This window comes from Tenrec ecaudatus, chromosome 6 (genome assembly GCF_050624435.1).
Source record: "Tenrec ecaudatus isolate mTenEca1 chromosome 6, mTenEca1.hap1, whole genome shotgun sequence".
Lineage (NCBI taxonomy): Eukaryota > Metazoa > Chordata > Mammalia > Afrosoricida > Tenrecidae > Tenrec > Tenrec ecaudatus.
The window spans coordinates 143,048,676-143,066,650 of record NC_134535.1 but is presented as its reverse complement, the minus strand read 5'-3'; the positions used below and the strand labels follow the sequence as shown (position 1 = coordinate 143,066,650).

General features: G+C 41.0%; 1 pseudogene; it reads left to right on the top strand.

Moving 5' to 3' along the window:
• Positions 1–4,714: 4,714 nt before the first annotated feature.
• LOC142450416 (STE20-related kinase adapter protein beta pseudogene) lies at positions 4,715–6,780 on the top strand (annotated as a pseudogene).
• The last annotated feature ends 11,195 nt before the right edge of the window (positions 6,781–17,975 follow it).

The window sequence follows — 17,975 nt, the reverse complement described above, 5'->3', positions numbered from 1 at the left end:
TATGGACTAATAATGGACCTAGGGACTTGATCTGGACTGGGCTGGGATAGTTCTCACTATATAATTGATAGTTTATATAAAGCTCCTCCTTTTTAAAAATAATTAAATCATTTTATTTGGGGCTTGTACAACTCTTATCACAATCCACATATGCTTCCATTGTGTCCAGCACTTTTGTACATTTGTTTCCCTCATCATTCTCAAAATATTTGTTTTCTACTTGAGCCCTTGGTATCAGTTCTTTATATTTTCCTCCCCCTCTCCGCTCCTGCTTCCCCCATGAACCCCTGATAATTTATAAATTATTATTATTTTGTCATATCTTACAATGTCTGACATCTGCCTTCACCCACTTTTCTGTTGTCTGTCCCTCAGGGAGGTTATATGTAGATCCTTGTAATCAGTTCCTGTTTTCTCCCTCACCTTCCCTCCACCCTCCCGGTATAGCCACTCTCAGCACTGGTCTTGAGGGGTTCATCGGACCTGGATTCCCTGTGTTTCCAGTTTCTAGCTGTACCAGTGTACATCCTCTGGTCCAGCCGGTTTTGAAAGGTAGAACTTGGATTATGATAGTGAGGGGGGGGCGGGGGGGAGGAGGAAGGAAGCATTCAAGAACTTGAGGAAAATTGTATGTTTCATCATTTCTACACTGCACCCTGACCGGTTCATCTTCTGCTCGCAACCCTTCTGCAAGAGGATGTCCAATTGCCCACAGATGGGACCTGGGTCCCCACTCCACACTCTCCCTCATTCACAATGATATGACTTTTTTTTTTTTGTCTTTGATGCCTGATACTTGATCCCTTCAACATCTTGTGATCTCATGGGCTGTTGTGCTTCTACCATGTGGGCTTTGTCGCTTCCAAGTTAGATGGCTGCTTATTTACCTTCAAGCCTTTAAGACCCCAGATGCTATTTCTTTTGATAGCCGGGCACCAACAGCTTTCTTCAGCACATTTGCTTACATACCTGCTTTGTCTTCAGCGATCATGACGGGACAGGCTGGTGTGCTTCTTTTATGTGGCTTTTGTTGCTTCTCAGCTAGATGGCTGCTCGTTTATCTTTAGGCCTTTAAGACCCCAGATGCTATATCTTTTTATAGCCAGGCACCATCAGCTTTTTTCACTACATTTGCTTGTGCACCTGTTGTTTTCAGCAATCATGTCAAGAAGGTGTAAAGCTTCTTCTTATACATATATGAGCGTCCATACATTTTGTTTCTCTAGTTAACCCGGACTAACACAGGTGGTTCTCATCTCTTTTTATTGTTAAATCTAATTCCACTGACATTGTCATCTTTGATGAATCTGAATCCATCTGATTTCTCATTTGGTACCATGTATCTATTAGTTAAGTCTTCTGTGATCTGCATCCCACATAGGGATTTAACCTCCTTGAACTCAACCAGACTTCTTGAATAAAGCCTTGTTATCTTGAAGGCTTGGAACATGACTCTTTGTCATCACCATCGAAATAGCCACTGAAAATGCAAAAGTGGAGCTCTCAATGGAACCTGGGATGAGTCCAAATTGCCAATCACAGAACACATGATTTAAAAGGATATTTATAGTGGGCAATTGTCATTGTGCCATGAGATTTAAGAACTTTGTCTGAGAACAGTGATAATTAGCAAGTTGTGAAGGAAACATACAACAAAACAATTCCAATATAGCAGTGTATGATACTCAGTTGTTGATGACAAAATGCATAAGCAAATGTGGTGAAGAAAGCTAATGGTGCCTAGCTATTAAAAGATATAGCACCTGGGGTCTAAAAGACTTGAGGTTAAACAAGGAGTCATTGAGCAGGGAAACAACAAAATCCACATGGAAGGAGCATACCAGCCTGTGTGATTGTGAGGTGTCAACAGGAATAGGTATCAGAAGTTCAAAAACAAGCAATCAAACGGATATAAAGGAGAATGGGTAAAGTGGAGACCCCAAACCCACCTGTAAGACAATTAGACAGTCCCTCACAGAAGGGCCACATGGAAGGGATGGTATATCCAGGGTGAAGTATAGTTCTAGTTCTTTAATATTTCCTCACCCAATTAATATGCCCTTAGTTTCACCTCACTACTCTTGCTAGACCTGCATGTATACATTTGTACAATTAAGATCTTTTGATGAATGAAATTCAAGATAGATAAACCCCTCAGAAACAGTAATGAGAGTAATAATTCCATGAAGGTATGAAAAGGGATGTTGGAGGGGGAACTGATAGCAATAATGACTGTATAACCCCAGTCTAAGGGAACAGACAAGAGAATTGTAGGTGAATGGGTAAATTGAATGGTGTAAAATAGGGAATAATAATATATTAAGGGTTCATGGGAGGGTGGGGGAAGGGCAGGGATAAAGGGGAGTTGATATCAAAGAGTTCAAGAAGAAAAATGCTTTGAAAATCATGATGGCAGCAACTTTACAACTATGCTTGATTTAATGGAACTATGGATTGCTATACTATCTGTAAAAGTTCCTAAAAATAAGAAAACCAACTATAATAATACTAATGATAATAAAAAGTTTCTTCTCTTTTCTTCTTCACACATGAAGACTAGAATGGGAAACAGAGTTGGGCATAAAGGGGAAGGGGGTTCCCTTGACTGCCATTCTAACTCTATCACACGCTACTCATCCAGTCACTGCTCTTGATCTCTGGTAGCCTGCTTTGCAGTGTCCTCAATGGAAGTGATCTTAAATGCTTGGCCAGGGAGTGCGACTCGGAGGAAAAGTATATCCACAAGCAATGTTGCAGCAGACTGATGGCTGCCAGCCGAGTACCCTAAATCTTTCTTTCAGCCCCGAAAGCACACTCAATGGAGGCATAGAGTTTCTGGGATAAGGCCTGGGGGAACAGCATTGGCAAGGGCATGCTTCAGATGGTGGATGTTCAATGCAAATAAAGGCAGTAATTATGGAATATTTTTATTTTTTAGCCAATTTGTGATTTAGCTGAAAGGAGACCTCTAGGAGAAATTTCAGTTCCATGATTTGAAGGTATTTCCAGGCAGTAGTTCTGCCTGTTTATGTACCTGACTTTTGTGTTTTGTTGTACACTTTTGTTCCATTACCCATGGACCATCTGCTCGGGAAAACAGAACAGAATGTTCTATGTAGTCTTCAGGTTGTATCTATTTCTTATCCTTTCTGGTTAGGTGATGAGTCACTTTGCTTTCAATATTATCTCATACACAAACTTCATTTTCAAAATATTATTTTAGGTCTTTTATTTCCTTTTATGATACTCACTGAGAAAATGAATTTAATAAGCACAAATAAGATATCCTTAAGCCCAAAATAATAACAGACTCCTCTGGTCAAAAGGTGCATTTTCTACATGAGCAGTTGCTTGGTTGAAGGGTGACCATGTCAGAATTACTGGAGTGTGTTCAAGGTGCGAGGTTCATTAGAAGATGTAGCTGTGTTCACTGGTAGAAGCCTGGGTTGATGTTTAGAGTGCAGATGAGTTAAGAGTCTCATTGAGATCCTCAGCCTCATCCAATGTTAGTCCACATTTTTATGTGGGCTAAAACGTGAGTTGAATAGACATCCTGCATCATCAGAGAAAAACCTAGCAATCTGCCTCCTTCAATATCACCACCGAGTCCCATTTGAAACAGTTGACCTTGATATTGATGCTGCCATGTGTCAAGATACACTGGAAAAGTGGATCTCAAGCCATCCAGACAGGGGAATTCTCTTTTAAGGACAGTGCGGTAGTTAGTTTATTGTGCCAAACTGGTCGATAAACACATGGGGGGTTAATTGAAGGACAGAGGGATAAATGGCTCAGTGAGCCTCGCCTTGGGATTCCATATAAACAATAAATTTGTTTAATTACTTAAATTCTTCCATGGTAGGCCAGAAAGTCTTGATTTTAAGACTTGAGTCTGACTTCCATAGCCCTGGGACTTTATGGCTAAAAAAGAAAAGTCAGAAAACCTGTTCTCATGAAGATTTTGTGTGCCTTTGAATGATGTGCTTTTGTTTCTTTCAGTTTATTTATCTGAAAAAATCTCTCGCAATGTATTGATTCCTCCTTGTGAGCAAATGCACCCTCTCCAGACCTGTAGATTCACCAAGAGAATTCTACCATGGGCGACAGCTATTGTGTCCCCAAGAAAAACAGAATTTGTTCACATGGAGTGGGTTTTCGCAGACTGCTCCTGGCTCAGGATGCTGTTCTGGAAGTTTACTCAGTTAGAAGGGTATCTCTATCTGTCAATACTTAATTTCAGTTGCAATCCCGGGCAATTTCCAACTCCACTAACAAGGAGTCTCAAGGAATTAAAAAAAATAAATCTTAAGTAATTAGGAAACATTCAACATTAACTAATGTTTCAAGAAATACTAGTAAAGAATCAGGTAAAGAAAATTAGCATGATGATGCTAATATAAAAAATAACACTAAATTTAAAATATAAACCAAGATAAATAACCAAACAAACTCACTGACATCAATTTGCTTTTGACTCATAGTGATCCCATAGGATTGGTGGAGATGTCGTTGTGGTTTTCTCAGGCTGTAACTCTGTGGAGTGGCTGGTCCTTGGAACTGCTGGGTTGGCAGCCCAGTGTTCATCCCTGCTCCTCCAGGACTCCAATATAGGTCAGAAAATGTGAAGACTTCACTGAACTTAATTGGAAAAACAAGATTTACGTAGAAGGACTTCAACAGTCATCTTAGAACTGGATGAATTATCTTCATTGAAAAAATTAAGGAATACGAGTCGTGGTCGTGCCCCACGGCGGCTCACGGCTCTCGCTGGGAGCGGGCCTAGGGCACTTTGCTGGCCCCTCCGAGGCCCGGGTTCCTGGATTACTGGGGTCCCGCGCCCACCCCGAGCCCGCCAGAGGAGGATCGCTGACCGTGGTCGCCTCCAGGTGGGATATTTCTGCATCCTGAAAGGAAGATAAAATAAAGAACTACTTTGGAACAGATGGACTCTTGTCACTTTCTATGAACTAAAGGAATTCAATGTCTCTTTTGAACTGTTTCTGCACCTCACGAACACAAATTGAATCGCTGAGACCTGAAAAGCTATCTGAAACCAGCATCCATCAATATTTGGTTGAGGAGCCAGCCCTTTCCTGGTTGCCCCCATGTACTGGGGCCACCAAAGTGATAAATTCCACGAATGTTTCCCACTATGAACTGCAAGTGGAAATAGGAAGAGGGTTTGACAACTTGACTTTTGTCTACCTTGCAAGGCATACTCCGACAGGGACACTCGTGACGATAAAAATTACAAACCTGGAAAACTGCACCGAAGAGCGCCCGAAAGCTTTACAGAAATCAGTGACTCTATCCCACTTCCAGCGGCACCCCAATATCACAACATACTGGACAGTTCTCACTGTTGGCAGCTGGCTTTGGGTGATTTATCCATTTAAGGCTTATGGTTCAGCAAGTCAGCTCTTGAGGACTTACTTTCCTGAAGGAATGAGTGAAACTTTGATAAGAAACATTCTTTTTGGTGCAGTGAGGGGGCTGAACTATCTGCACCAAAATGGCTATATTCACAGGAGTGTTAAAGCCAGCCATATCCTCATTTCTGGCGATGGCCTAGTGACCCTCTCTGGCCTGTCCCATCTGCATAGTTTGGTTAAGCACGGACAGAGGCATAGGGCTGTGTATGATTTCCCACAGTTCAGCACTTCAGAGCAGCCGTGGCTGAGTCCAGAACTACTGAGACAGGATTCGCATGGCTATAATGTGAAGTCAGATATTTACAGTGTTGGCATTACCGCCTGTGAATTAGCCAGTGGGCAGGTGCCTTTCCAGGACATACACAGGACTCAGATGTTGTTGCAGAAACTGAAAGGTCCTCCTTATAGCCCATTGGATGTCAATCTTTTCCCTCAGTCAGAATCCAGAATGAAAACTTCTCGTTCTGGGATAGACTCTGGGATTGGGGAAACTGTGCTTGTGTCCAGTGGCTCTCACACGGTCAACAGCGAGAGACTGCAGACACCATCCTCAAAAACCTTCTCTTCCGCCTTCTTTAACTTGGTCCAACTCTGTTTGGAACAAGATCCAGAGAAAAGGCCATCAGCAAGCAGTTTATTGTCCCATGTATTCTTTAAACAGATGAAAGGACAAAGCCAAGATTCGATACTTTCACTGTTGCCTCCTGCTTATAACAAGCCATCAAGAACAGTGCCTCCAGTGTTTCCGGGGACCGAGCCAGAGTATACTTTTCCTGAAGAGAAAGACTCAAACTGGGAATTCTAGGGCTGCCAAATAATTTTATGTCTATATACTTTACCCTTTCTCCTTGCTGCTTTGTCTTCTGTCTTGCTAGGTGAACATACCAGAATTGTACTTGAAAATTCAGTTAGTGCACTGGAGAATCTATCATTTTGAAGCCCTGTCTGAAGGGACAGGTGCTTATCGCCCTGAGGTCAGCTCAGTGCTATCATACTCCAGGGAAGCTTCAGAGCCGTTCATTTAGTGTCTTCCAGAGATTTTTTTGGATAGTTTTTGTTTCTTCCCAAGCTGTGACTAACTCTTCTTCTGATTCTTCAATATAACTTTTGAGCCACTTAATTTCTTCAGCAGTTTGCTGCCTTCAGGGGAATGAGTCCCTCAGAGGACTGTGCTGCCAAATACACCTGTTCCTTCCAGGTTCTCTGGCCTTTTTGATCCGCTACTGTGGGATCAGCAGGCTAGTTGATCTTGACACCAAATCCTTCTTGGAGCAGGAAAAATGTTTCTCCTTCCCATCTCTTGTATTAACATTTATGGTAACATCCAACTGAGCCTCACTCACATTAAATCATCCACTTGAAATACACAGAGAAGCTACCATTTGCTTTTTTTTAAAAGGGACTAGTTAAAAGTAACACTTTTCTATGGACATTATAAATCCTAAATTTATGCACCTTGGGGGAACTCAATAAAGATTTATTGAATTGAAAAAAAATTAAGGAATACAAAACAATTCATAAAACGTTTTAAGAGAACCAGAAAAGGGAGGGGGGAGACAAATAAAGAAAAAAAAAAAAAGAACCAGAAAATACAATAGCTATCCCGACTGAAGACAAAAGCTGACCCTTAGCAAAACCAGTAGAAGTACAAAAAAAATTTTACCTATGAGAGACGTTTGTGTAACTCTATGTTTTAGGCACAAACCTGAAAGTGGAGAAAGTGCTTAAATATTGGGTTGCCATTGAGGATGATTGCATCTTAAGTGCATAGTATTTAGAAATAATGACAAGCAGATTTGAAACTCAGTATTAACTATCATAGGAAGTCCCATATAGTTCTAGCTCTCATATCCCCCTGCCCCCACTTGCTATACCATACCAGCCAAAGTAACAGAAAAAAAAAAAAAAAACCTTTGGGTCTAAGAAAGCAAGTAAGAAGCTGTGAAATATTCACAGCAATATATATATATATAATCCATATCCAATTCTCTTTATAAAAGGGTAAGCATAGCTTATGGAGGCCTGATTGGGGTGGAGGCCAGTGACACACAACTTCATATCTAATACAGAACCAGCAGTGCAAACTCAACCCACATCACATAATTTAAAATATGCCAAACTCATTTTACTAAGACAGGCAAGGAAATCTTATAACAGAACACCCCCATAGAATACAGTAAAACAGCACCATAACATTATCTTTGAAGCTGTAACCTAGGGCAATGAATGTACAAATGTGCTTTACACAATTGATGTACGTATCGATAGTGATAAGAGTTGTATGAGCCCCTAATAGAATGATTATTTTTTAAAAAGAAATGCTGTAACCTTTATGGAATCTGACTATGCTTTCTTTCTCTAGGCATAGCTTTCTCCTGCAATTTCTTCATTTCAAGAAACGGCTGGTGAGTTTGAGCCAATGACTATTATTTTGCATCTAAGAGCTTACTCGTTGCATCTCCTGATTCTATATGTAAGAGACAAAGCAGAAAATTTAAACAGAGCACCAAACATGTCCACATGACAAGTAATCTGCATCATTGGATGCATTTGTCTTCAGTAGGTGAATTTTACAGAGGGTCGAATTAAAATCTAATTATGACTTGCATTCAGAGACAAAGAATATTTCAATGAATTCAACGAATAGCTTTTCTAAGAAAAAACCTGGTTTCTGATATGAAATGATATTGTTTTAATATCTTATTATTTGAAGGAAAAAATATCAAGGAACTGGCATTGACCCCTATGAGACTTAAATTTTAGTCCTTGGAGGACAAGGTTCAGAGAAAACAGAGGAAAACATTCATTGATATGACTTGACATGGTAACTGCAATAATCAGCTCCAACATAACGATTGTGAGAATTACCATGATTGGGCAGCGTTTTCTCCATTTTTGACATAGGCTAACGATGAGTCATTCATGAGGGTAAGTATGAGTCAGAATCAATTCCAGGGCCATTAACAAAAGCCTAAAACATCATGTCAAAGAAAGGCATTTTAGGATTCAGAAATAAATTTTAATTCATTTAATTCAATATATAAATGAAATATACTCACCACAGGAATGCAAATATCACAGTACATTTCTCATGGGGTTAGCCCAACCCTGATTCTGGGGTAAAAATCCTATCACAATCTTCCATTTATTTCCAGGTCACCTCCATCTACCTACTAATTGATGTGCTCTATGCCACACCTAGCCATTCTCTTAAAAACACCAGGAACAGCAAACTAAGAATTTTAACAGAAAGCAAAGCAAAACAAAATAAATACAAACCCAAAATTAGTCTAAAGAACTATTTAAATAGGCAAAAGTGCTTGAAACCCAAGGAAATAAAAACATCACAATGTGTCATTTCCCTCCTTGTCTAAATGTAAAATGTATAATAATTCTTTAAACTTGAAGTCCCTAAGTAACACAAATAGCTAATATGGTCAGAAGCTAACAGGAAATTTGGTTGTTTGTTGTCTTCATTGAGAGATAAGCCTCGTGACCTCCTTTAGAAAAATCAAATTTAGAAAATCCTATGAGGCTCAGTCAGTTCTTCTTTGACAAAAAGAGCCTCCCCAAATTAAAAACAACCGAATCACAAGTGCTTCCTTAAAACTCTTCAAACATATGCTATGAAAACAACCGTCACTCAGAAAGTAAAGTTACAGTGAAGGGAATCTATTTCTGTCTACCAACCAATATCTTGATTCCACAGGGGACTTTATCAATCCTAAAGAGAGAGTGTTTCCTGCTATCCACCAATGAAACCCCACACCTTTAGGCTTCCAATTTCGAACTCCGATAGTATTCTAACCCCATCCACACCATGTAATAGGATACTTTGTATCATAGAACCTGAATATGTTTTCCAATGAGACAAGTCTTTAAATAGAACATTTGTTAGGTTAAGCAGAAGAGTCAAAGGAGGTGCAGCCACAACAGGCTCAAGCATACCCATTGTGAATATGGAGCAAGACCTTACAGCATACCTGTGTATCCTAAAGGAGGGCCAATATTATCCAGAACCAACTTGAGAGCCTCTAATAACACCAAAACAAGGGATCATGACCCCCCAAAATCACATGCCTTTTTGGAAGAGACCAGAAATATCACAGAGGCAGTAGATAGGTAATGTTTTGAAAATGATGATGGCAACATATGGACAAATTTTCTTGATATAAATGATTTATAGATTATTATAGTATTTGTACAAGCCCCCAATAAAATGTTGTATTTTTTAAAAGAAAATGAACTTACCGGTAATAGCAGTTGGCAGGTTCCAAATTCCTGAATTAGATATCAGAGGATTCACTGGTCCAGAACTGGCACTCAGGAAAGGCAGGCCGACTGCAGGACCTAAAGTGATTAGAATCCAGGTAAAAAAAACACCTTGCTGGCCACAGCCTGATGCTACTTGCTGTCAGTTACATTATGAGGCAAATTTATCAGGTTTGCAATGGTGTGTGTTATGTGACCATTATATAATTATTTCAACGCAAGTTTCACTAGACCTTGGAAAAATAACTGTAGTTCTGTATCTAATCATGGAAACAAGAAAGATAGAAGAATCAATGCCTTTGAATTGTGGTGCCAAGCAAGAATTTTAAAAGTACCATAAACTGCCAAAAGAACAACAACAACAACAAATGCCTTAAAAGAAGGAAGGCCAGAGTGCCCTTAGAGACAAGCAGGGCAAGACATGGACATGTTGTCAGGAAAGAAGAGTCCCTAAAGATGACATCATATTTGGTACAGTGAAGGGACTGTGGAAAAGTGAAAAGCCAGCTGCAGCTCATGGAGAGGGACATGTCTACCAGAACATATGGGAGCAAATGAAGGGGGAGGAAGAGAGAGTGGACCACATCCTGGCCCACCAAGCCTTCAGGACGGTATTCCCACTCAGAGCAGCCAATCCACAGAGAAGACCATATGGCCAGCCCCATTATCAGACTTCACATCCCTCACTGACCCATAGCCCTTTAGGGGACAACACCAGAGACACTGTGGGAATTCTGCCCGATCTAATCCCACCACACCGAGGCAAAACACTAAGGAATACAAAAGAACAGCAAGGGGAACAGAGCAACGAAGTCCCCAGGGAATACCAAAAATAGACTTTGGGGCCAGGGCTTGACACCCTATCAGAATCAACCAGAAAACACTCCTGAAAGCTAACAAACAGAAATGAACTAACTACAAACTTTTATTTTGTTGTGATTTATTTTTGTCATTGGCCTTTTGTTGTTGTTTTGTTTTCTTTTGTTGCTTGGTTTTGCTCTGTCTTGTTTTTGTGCATGTTATTATCTCCACAGGTCTTTCTAAATAAGGTAGGCTGGATGAACAATCTGGAGGAGAAAACAACGGGACTGACAGTTCCAGGGGGGCATGGAAGAGGGGGAGGTGGGAGGGGGGAAGGAAGTGGTGTTAACAAACCCAGGGACAAGAGAACAACAAGTGATCCAAATCAGTGGTGAGGAGCATGCAGGAGGCCTGGTAGGGCATTATCAAGGGTAATGTAATCAAGAGGAATTTCTGAAACCCACATGAAGGTTGTGGGATAAGAGGAAAGTAAAAGTAGATAGAGGAAAGAGTCCAGAGGCAAAGGGTATTTATAGAGGTCTAAATAAAGGCATGTATCTATGTAAATATATATGAGGATGAGGAAATAGATCTATGTACATATATTTATAGGTCTAGTACTAAGGTAGCAGATGGACATTGGGCCACTCAAGAACTCCCTCAATGCAAGAATACTTTGTTCTATTAAACTAGCATTCCATGATGCTCACCTTCCTGACACAATTGCTGAAGATAAAGCGAGTGCATAAGTAAATGTGGTGAAGAAAGCTGATACAGCTGGGCTAACAAAAGATATAGCATCTAGGGTCCTAAATACTTGAAGGTAGACAAGCGGCCATCTAGCTCGCAAGCAACAAAACCCACATGGAAAAAGCACATCAGCCTGTGTGATTACAAAGTGCCGAAGGGATCAGGTATCAGGCATCAAAGAACAAAAATCATATCATTGTGAATGAGGGGGAGTGCAGAGTGTGGACCCACAGCCCATCTGTAGGCAACTGGACATCCCCTTATGGAAGGGTCGTGGGGAGGAGAAGAGCCAGTCAGGGTGCAGTGTAGCAATGATGAAACATACAACTTTCTCTACTTCCTAAATGCTTCCTACCCCCAATTCTACCTTATAAATCTGGCTAGACCATAGGATGTACACTGGCACAGATAGATACTAGAAATACAGGGAATCCAGGACAGATGATCCCTTCAGGACCAGTGGTGAGAGTGGCGACACCTGGAGGGTGGAGGGAGGGTGGGGTAGAAAGGGGGAACCGATTACAGGGATCTACATATAACCTCCTCCCTGGGGGATGGACAACAGAGAAGTGTGTGAAGAGAGACTTTGGACAGTATGAGATAGGACAAAATAATAATTTATCAAGGGTTCATGAGGGAGGGGGGAGTGGGGATCACGGGGTGAAAATGAGGAGCTGATGCCAGGGGCTTAAGTGAAGAGCAAATGTTTTGAGAATGATGAGGGTAACGAATGTACAAATGTGCTTGACACAATTGATGTATTATGGATTGTGATAAGAGTTGTATGAGCCCTCAAAAAAATGATAAAAAAAGTGAAAAGCCCTCACCAAGACAGATTGCACACCCAACAAGATGAATGGATATAGTGACTGCAAGAACAGAAGCAAACAAGCAACCATCGTGAGGCTGGCACAGGCGTGCGCAGCATTAAGTCTTGTTGTATCCGGGGTTACTACGTGTCAGAACCCACTCAATGGCACCTAGTAACAACACAAAGACACATCAATAGCCAAGTTCCAAACTGTAAAAATATCTTTAAAATCTCCAAAATAAAAACATCACGATGTATATCTTTTTTTCTTGAATAAATGTCAAATTCATAGCTAACTTCTTTAAACTTGGAACCCCTAATAACGCAAACAGTTAAAATGTTTAGCAGCTAACCTAGAAGGTGATTGGTTTCTCCTCAGAGACATTTTAAGAGACAGGCCTGGTGACTTTCTTTTGGAAAAACACAACCTTTGAAAACACTATGAAGTTGGAAAAAAAGGAGGACCTGATGCAAGGGGCTTAGGTGAAGAGCAAATGCCTTGAGAGTGATTGGGACAGGGAGTGTATGGGTGTGCTTTGTACAATTGATGTATGTATATGTATGGATTGTGGTAAGAGTTGTTGGAGTCCCTAATAAAATGTAAAAGAAGAAAAAAAAAAAAGAAAATGATTAGGGCAAAATATGTACAGATGTGCTTTATACAATTGATGTATGTCTATGTATGGATTGTGATAAGTGTTGTATGAGCCCCTAATAAAATGTTTAAAAAAAAAAAAAAAAGAAAACACTATGAAGCATGGCTCTTCTCCGACAAACACGGGCCACCATAAGTGAAAAACAACCAAATATGAAATTATCTAAAAATAGCGACTGTGTAGGACAGAGACAACTATCTCTCACAAGCTTTAAAAGATGTCCTGTGAGATTGTCACTAGAACAACGAGGGGGAGTGAGATGGAGGGGGAGTGAGATGAAGGGTCAGGACTCCACCATGACTTTCACTGTCTCCCTACATCTCCGGGCAACCGCTGCCATGAACAAGGGTGGAAAAATTCTATGGACAGCCACTCCAGAGTCAATAGGTGAAGCCTCATGGTGCAACATACTGGATGGCAAGGTCCAAGATGCTGAGTGGATCCCTGCGCTCATTCTGACGAATCTGCTCCAAAAGGAATGCTGACCTGTGAAGGGTAAGCTGTGTTTGCTTCAGACCTCAGGGAGAGGCAAGTGGGTGACCCTAGCCCTCTGCAATCTTGGTCCAGCACCCTTTGTCTCTGAAAGACATTGAGTCAATGCTGACTCATAGAGATCCTACAGGACAGGGTAGAATTTCCCTTGTGAGTTTCTGTACCCTTTATCAGAGTACAAAGTACAGTTTTTCTCCCATCCTGCCACCCTGTCAAGAATATTTAGGAAAAAATACTGACCTTTTCAATTCACACTTACAGAGGCTGGCAAGTCTCAGATATCAGTCTCGACCCTTCTCTTGATTCAAGTAGGTCGAGTGCCTGATGAATCCAAGATAGGCTGTTCAGATGGCAGGCTGATTCCTCACAAGCGATGCAGATGGATGAATCCAAGCTATATAGGAAATATGGCAAGAGCCTTTCTCATAGCCGGAGATCCACATGTCTGGGGAGGTCCTGGATCTGGCTAAAAGCTACGCAGCTTACAGAGAGAATCTACTTACATTTATACTGTGGAAAACCACGCCCTCCAGGATAACACCTCCTATTCCTTGGCTGCTGACAGCAAATCTCTTCATGGAAGTGATGGCATTATATCAAACATTGTCACCTAGACTAACATCATAATAATTTCTAACCCTCTGAGAATCATGGCTGAGCCAAGTCGACACAGAGCCTCAGTCATTACACATGACCTACTGTGCCATTAACCCAAGTGATTTCAATAACATAGAACTATTTTGAAAGGGAAGGAGGGATGAGCAATTACTTCCAGAAATAGCTTTATCAAATTGAATCTCATATAGGCCATATAGCTTTGACATTTTGAATATTTATCAATCTGGCTTCTGCACTTGGCACAAATTCACTGTCATTATGTCTATTGCTACTCATAGTAGCTTTATATAAAATCGAAGAAGTGTCCCTTTGGGCTTCAAAACCACTCAGACTCACTGCCATCCCATTGATTGTCCCTCACGACAGCACTCTAGGAGAAAGTAAAACAGCCCCTGTGGGTTTCTGAGTTTGTAACTCTAACCCTCGGAACCACTTGCTGTTTGAAACTGAAGACCTTGGGGATCACAGCCCAACTCTTAACCACTACACCACCTGGGCTACCATTGGGTTTATGATACTGTAAATCATTCCAGGAATAGATGGCCTCGTATCTCTCCCCAGGCATTGATTGGGAAGTTCAAACCCCTGATCTTATGGTTAGTAGTCAATACCTAATCAATTATGTTTCCAGACCTCAATCTCTCTCTAGTACAGTAACAGTCACTTCATTCCATTGGATGTGTTTAGAGGCTTGACCTCTAGAGAAGAGTCCAGCACCTTTTCTTAGTTCTTAAGTATGATTAAGGAAGCATCACTAATTGTGGGGTTTTTCCATTCAACATGCAGTTTTTATATATTAGGTGGGTAAAATCCAAATTAAGGGCATCAGCCATAGGATAAGGCCCTCTTCCTCTGTTGAGTATGAGGCAAGGTCCTTGTCTGCTGGTCAAGTCTGTGGGCCTGACTTGCCTTAGACAGTATCTTGTATGTTGGCATCAGCGTTACTTTGGATCTAAGATGTTTACTGGGTAGGGTCTGTTGATTCACAGAACTCTCATACAGCTGTCATTTCTTGCTGAAGTCATATCCTGCTTCTGTCTTCTCAATTCTCTATAATGCTTTCAGAGATAAAAAGTTGTGGAGCCACACTGCAGGAAAAATCCCCTTACTTTTATCTCAGAAAGATTATGAAGAAATAAAGGATTTACTGTCACACTCTGAATTCTTTTACCATGGAGTGCCTTCATACATGATTCCATCATACCTGATCCATTCTCCAGTGCCACATTATATCATAAAGACAAAATAAACCAGACCCAATGCCATTGTGTCCACTACCCATCACAGCCAAACTACAGACAGATTAGAACTGCTCCCTTGTTCCCTAATGGTACGAATCATAAGCTCCCAAACTAATTGGCTTAATTCATGCCCTCTTCTCAGGAAAATGGAAAAATTACCCACACCCTAGCTTCCAATTGAAAATGTTTGTATTATAGCACATAATTCAGAATAAAGTATAAAAAATTCTGACTGCCATTGAGTATGAGCAGATTAATAGTGACTATATAGGATATGGTAGAACTTCCCCTGTGGGTTCTTTTTCTAATATAAAATACACTTCACTGTAGTAAAATACACTTAACATAGAATTTGCCATTGACATCAATTCAGTGGCACTTAGTGTATAATTCAGTGGCATTGAATACATTCACCCTGCTGTGCACCTATCACCACTGTCTAGTTTCACAGCATTTTCATCATCCCAGGGAGTACCCAGTACCAGTTTTGCCCTGCCCTCCCCTGTGGATTTTTAAGACTGTAACTATAGGAGTAGAAAACCATACCTTTCTCCCATAGAATAAAGTATAGTTACCTGCTTTTGTACCACAGGACCATTCCATTTCCCCTTAAGGGGCCATATCAGGTACCTTTTGTAAATACTGCAATATGTCTTTATGGGAGCAGAGTTCTCATCTTTCTCAATTGGAGACCTGGTGTACATGAAGCCTCCAACTCTTGATTAATAGACCAACACAGCCCACTACTCGACCAGAGCTCCCAAACGGACACTATTACATAACTGCCACTCTACTGAGAATTATGATCACAACAAGTCGATACAGGTAATGAACCACTGCTCACAGGGAAGATACTAAGACATGCCGAGCTCTCTTTCCCACTACTCCTCTGCCTTCCGCTCGACCATGCCACAGTCTCACTCTCAGGCTTCAGATTGCCACATGTGGGGGTGCAATCCTGTGTTCAGTTGACTATAAAACCTGAAACTTCTATCTTTTATAAAAACTCACTTGTATCTCTCTCTCTCTCTCTCTCTCTCTCACACACACACACACACACACACACACACACACACACACACACACACACACACAGCCGAAGGTCCTGAAAAGATAATGAGTTGTCAAAGAAATAGTGAACAGCATACCCGAATCTTTTTGCTGTCTTTATATTGAATAGAGCAAGTAAATCCATATTTTTCAAAATACAATAGAATACACTCAATTCTCCCCCAAAGTAGACCTGAATGTGTTACACAGGCTCATTATAAAAGAAAGTAATACCAGGGCCAACAACGAGAGTAGAGAGACCAGGAGGATTTGGGGAGGGTGGGGGCAGAGAGGGAGAATCAATCACAAGGATCAATCTAGAACCTCCTCCGAGGGGGACAAATAACAGAAAAGTGGGTAAGAGGCAACTGAGGACCATGTAAGATTTGGAAAAAATTATAACTTATCATGGGTTCCTGAGGGAGGGTGGACAGAGAAGGGATGGGGAAGAAATGGGGAGTTGATATCAGGGGCTCAAGTGGGAAGAGAATGCTTTGAAAATGATGGCTGCATATGTGCAAATGTACTCGACACATTGCAGGAATGTATGGATTGTGATAAGAGATGTAAGGACCCTCAATAAAAGTATTAAAAACGAAAGAAAGAATGAACGAATGAAAGAAAGAAAAACATATGTAAGGCTTTCAGAAACAAATTTCTTTTTCCCAGTTTGGGTGGGTAGAAAGATAAATTTAGGTGACTTGCTATAAGGGGTGGCTTTATCTCTTAGTTGGCCCTGAGACAGTGTCCTTGTCTCTATTAACATTTAGGGTACTGGCATTCCACGTCCTGGCCCCTATAGGAATATGTCAAGTCCAGGATGTTTTCAGAAGTCTGAGTCTTCTCGGATGAATCATGTGACTAAATAAGCAGCAAAGCAGTTCAGCGGGAGGAGATTCCAGCTGCAACCCACCACCCCCTTTTGGGTATAATTCCCAGGTTCTAGACCCTGCAATTAGTTTGGATTATTCGTCAATATATCATTTGTTCTGTTTCACTATTGTTCCCCTGGATGTTGTAATCTGAATGGTGTAGCTAAGTCTGTTATGGTAACCAGGATGTTATATGGTAATCTATTTTGGTATTGTTTCTTTTATGATAAGAAATATACTTTGTAATGCATGCATACTCTTCTGGAAGTAACAATTAATCCATTAATTTTGCTTTCCGCTTCTGTTCATGCTTGCTAGAATCCTAGACAGGTGATATATGAGTTTTCGGCCTTAAAGATGGACTCAGATGTGGACTCGAGACTGAAATCAAAGAATTGCTTTTAGATTCTAGTGGTCCGGTTATCACTGAATAAAGACTCTTCTAAATTATCAATATATTATAGTGGCTGTCATTTATTTGAATATGCTACACCTTGGTATCAGCTCCTCTTTTTCTCTCCTTCCCTCCTCTCCCTCATGACCCCTTGATAAATTATAAATGATTATTATTTTCATATATTATACCGACTGCTGTCTCCCTTCCCCCATGGTTTCTGTTGTTCTTCTCTTGGTGTGTATGTGTGTGTGTGTGTGTGTGTGTGTGTGTGTGTTTACATGTCCATCAATGAGATTGTTTCCCCCTTCCTCCCTTCCTTTGCTCACCTTCTCCCTACCCTCCTGGTATCGCTATTTCCATTACTGTTCCTGGATTCCGTGAGTCATGAGCTCTTATCTCTTATCTACGCTTGCGCACATTCTCCAATCTAGACCGCAGTGAAAGACAGGACTGGGGTCATAATGGGGGTGAGGAAGCCTCAAGGAACCAGAGGAATATTGTGTGTTTCACTGTGCTACACTGTGCTCTGGTTGACTCATTCCTTCATAGTGACCCTTCTGGAGGGGATGTCCCATTTTCTATG